Raw genomic sequence first — 4,810 nt, forward strand, 5'->3', positions numbered from 1 at the left:
GGACCAGGAGGAACGAGGAGGGGACAACACATAGAACCACCACGCACATATTTACACTCATCATAATGCGTTTGCTGTGTTAATGTGATAATACTGAAGCGGCGCCAAGCCCACGTCTCTCTCGCCCTCTAGTTATTTGCGGTACTGCACGTGTGTCCACGAAAAACACAGCTACACCAATCCGAGAATTACGAGCCATGAGGACAATTCATCAACTTCTGACCACGCAGATAATCCGCTAAGGATTTGTCAGCGGGAGCGATTCCACGGGGGGGGACGAAATTCACCATTTAATGATGTCAGCCTCGAGTTTCTCTCTCTTATCGAAGTGCGACACGAACCTTGAAATCTCCCGCGCGACTCTTCACATTTACACTCTTGGAAAAAAACAAAAAAACACACACATGACTCTGTAAGAAAAAAAAAAACAGGACTATGTTGTGATCACACGCTGCATGCATAAAGAATCTGGATTGTGATTGTTCTCTTTGTCCAGTGTGGAAGTGGTTTCTGCTCCAGGTGGGTTTTGTTTGTTTGTTTTTGTTTGTTGGTGTGTGTATTTATTTAGCAAGCGGAACTGCCATATGTGTGCGCGACGTCGAGCCTGAGGATGTAAATGTGTGGCTGTTTCTTATCTAAACGCGTGGTGTTGCTGCATAACTGTATCTTAAAGCGCTGTCTAACCAAACTCACCCAGAGACAGAGACCAGAAGAAGAACTGTTTTTCTTAATGTCATGAAGCCTGTGAAAACGTTATTTTGTCAATCGAAAAAAAAGAAAAAAAAGAGAATGCATCTTCATACTGAGACGAGAAAAGGAAATCTAATCTGAAGGACACTTGGTAACACTTTATAATAAGTACACTATTAGCATTAGCTAAGTATTAATACACTCAAAAGTTTGGGGGCACCTAAACAATTTTTCGTGCTTTCCATTAAAAGTCACACTTTTATTAATTAAATGGTCCAGACATTGATAAGATTAGAAATATTTATTTTTATTCAAAATAATCATTTTGCCCTTTCGTCAAAGAACCAGCAAAACTGTTTTCAGCTGTGCTAACGTCATTGCTCAAGGGTTTTCAAGCGTTTTCTAATCATCCAATAGCCTTCTAACGCCATTAGCAAACACAATGTACCATTAGACACTGGAAATGGGCCTTTATACACCTAGAATAGTCGTTTACCACATTAACAATATATAGAGTGTGTTTCTGATTCATTTAATGTTATATTCATTGAAAAAAAAAAAGTGCTTTTTCTTCAAAAATTACGACATTTCTAAGTGACCCCAAACTTTTGAACGGTAGTGTACGTATTGAATTCATCATTTATCACGCATGAATACTCATTTATATGTAGCTTATAAACACAGTGTCCAAATAGCTGCTGTACTCAAGCAGCCAATCAGCATCCACCTCCAACACAAACTTACTTAAAGGACTGCTGCGTGCCAACACTATAACTGTGTTTATAATCTACATACTTGTGAGTATTTATACATTATAAATGATTTATTCAATATTTATTAATGCTTAACCGATGCTAATAGTGTGTACTTATTATGAAGTGTCACATTCTCCTGTTTAGATATTTATGCACGCTGACCTTGTCTCCACAGGTCAGAACATGATTCAAATGTCCTTCACTGAATGTGCAGTACGTCCGTGTTGCTAGGCAACAGTGGACAGGGGGTTTCTGGTTAATGTTGCTCGGTGAGATTTGAATCCAAGAGGTAAAAAAAAAAAAAAAAAGTGAGTGATTCACTTTTTATGAGATGACCCAAAACAACAGATGTTAACTTAAAAGAAGAGGCTTCGGGGGCTTTTTTACTTTTGTGCGGTGATCATAATTTGGCATTTGCAAGTAGTGCACCGTACCCACTTGAGAGATTGAAGTATTTTGGACAACTTTAACCAAAATGTTCCCCCGTCTTCCAGTGGCAGCATCTCTTGCCAAGCTCTCTTTCTGACAGAATATCCACTCATAGGCGTCGGAATACTCTGCCGTGTGTAGATTAAATGAGGATTTGAATCCCGTCCCTTGCTTTGCTCGTGCCGTGTGAATCACAAATGTGATCGTGTTAATGAAGTGAGAGTTATTGATTGCCGTGTGCGCGGTCAGACGTGTGAATTGGTGTTTTACGGTACGATAACGGGGGGGGGGGGGGGGGGGGTAAGAGTTGTGATTATCGGCTTTGACTGACGTGACTCGTGCACTTTCTCGCGTCACCGTCTTGCACTTTCGAGGAGATTTGTGAGCCTGCCGACGCGTCTTCTTTCGATGATCCGTTTATTTTTTATTCTTTAATGTACACTTTTCGCAGAGAAATAGAGATATAAGTATATGTAGATGGATTTTAATGGTTTATATATATATATATATAATATGTATATATATATATGTATTATGTAAGATTACACCAATGAAATAAGACTGAACATAAAATGACTGTAACCAAACTGGAAAACAGATTTCCACTGTAGATTTAGAGATGGAGTACGTCTGTGTATATTTTGTTTACAAACTGTCCATCATCACTTTGTGTCTGAAAGTCGAGAAAGTTGTGCTGTTGTTGTTGTTGTTGTTGCTGCTGTTGTTGTTGTTTTTTTTTACTTTTTCACTTATCCAAGGCATTGTCACTGATTGTGCGCGTGTGTATGTGTATACTTGTATATACGTCTTTGTGAGGACATTTTGGGCTGGTCCTCGTGTTCTGTCACACCTTAAAATGGCTGATTGTGGTTTTAGGATTAGGGTTTCAGTCAGGTTTAGTTACGGTAAAGGGTTAAGTGTCTTCACTAAGAATGTTGTACGAGAATATGTGTGTGTGTGTGTATACCTGGTATTCCTTATGTTGTGGGGACCTAAATCTGTTTACGCGCTCACATTGTGGGGACTTGTCTTCCTTATGGGGACAAAAATCACGTCCCCATTAATGTAAGTTACTACATTTAAGACTGAGGTTAAAGTTAGGAAGTTAGGATTAGCCCAGTACTAGTTATGGTTAGGATTACAGTAAGTCTCCAGGGAATTAATGTAAGTCAATGCAATGTCCTCGGAAAGTCACGGAAACCAGTTTGTATATGTGTGTGATTGTATTTATATCTTTGGTGAGGTCCAAAAAACGTACAAACCTATCTTTGTGGGGACATTTTGTCTGGACCCCACACAGAGACCTGGTTTTAGGGTTAAGGTTCGGGTAAGGGGCGATTAAGGTGTCCTCACTAAGGTCTAAAAAAAAGTTTGTGAGTGTGTGTGTTGATCACAAGAGTCACCCTTGTCATATATTTGTAATTTAACCACTTTAATACAACATTTGATGTCGATAACTCACTGGGTCACACTGTTAGCCTGAAACACATCTGACTCTTTATTATTATTACTAACAACACTGGTACACTACTAAAATCACATAGAAATTCTGTGTAAATGCCAATATTTTATTAAAACAAAAAAAGCTGAACCCAGTTTAAATTATGCATGAAAAAAAACCACAAATGCTCTGCTTCCATCACGTTGTTTTCATTCTTCATTCTTAATGTTTCAGCAATGGCTTAATGGCACTTGAAAGGATCAATGGTGTTGTTTATCTAAATGCTCATCACATTCAGTGAGTATGTGGATTTTTTTTATATATATATATATATATATTTATCCTTTTTGATGTTTAAAGGTGCATTATGTAATAAATCTAAAGCAACTGGCCATAAAAATCCTCCTAATATGTCACAGAGACTCAGGAATAATGTTCATATAACAAACTGAACTCACCAACAACAACAGTACAGACAAAATATTTGCATTAAAAAAAATATTTCGCAGACTGCAAATCATGTTTTGGCATGTGGCGCCACCTACCGCCGTCTACCAATTGCAGTCAGTAGAGTCTCAGCTGCCGAGCAACCACGTGTTGCCAGTTACGTCAGAAAACGAAACCTAACAGACCTCTGTATTTTGAATTTGAATGTAGTAACCGTTTTTGGCCACATTCTAACATATGGCACCTTTAAATGTTCATTTATTTTTGTTATATATTTGTTATTATTGAGAGTGTTCCTTTAATACATGGAGCTGAATAGTTGTGTTTTGCTGCCCTCTGTGGCTGAAAGTTTTTTTGCACTTATACTGATGTTGGGTGTGGTTTAAAAAAAAAAAAAAGCCACACCCACTAATGATGTCACCGTGTCTTGTACAGACACACTTTTAGGTCATAGTTCTAATAATACAACGCATACAAGTATCTTATGATATCTATAGTAGCACGTATAGCAGATATGATACTAACACACACAAAGTGTAGCTATGGAGCGGCCATGTTTGTTTACGTTTAGGCTTAAAAATCGACTTTTAATACGTTTATGGTTCATAATTGCAAAAGTTTCCCCTTGTGAGCTTCAAACCTCATGTTCACGTGGATTTTGTTGCTCTATGTGATCAGAATGAATTGTTTTTGCACACACTAATTAGTGTTGACCTCTGTATTTAACCCCACACCGGTAGTGAAATCCTGAGATTTGAACATTTTGGGGATGTGACCCTCCAGTTAAAAGCCCAATTCCTGCCCCCTGTAGATCACATGACCTGATTTCCCTCCCTCCTCCCTGTCATAAATACAGCTGCTGCACATAATCTGATTAGAAAATACCAGTGACATGTAATGTAGTGTTTCCATTTCGTTCCACCAGTTTCCCACTCACACACACAGTGAGAAAATCCATCATTTTAAAGGCAGACAAACCCGTTTCTGTCCTGAGATGAACATCATAGAGCATTAAAACGCCTGATGTGTAGCTGCAGGGCACGTTTAA

This window comes from Microchirus variegatus (assembly GCF_963457635.1).
Source record: "Microchirus variegatus genome assembly, chromosome: 11".
Taxonomy (NCBI): domain Eukaryota; kingdom Metazoa; phylum Chordata; class Actinopteri; order Pleuronectiformes; family Soleidae; genus Microchirus; species Microchirus variegatus.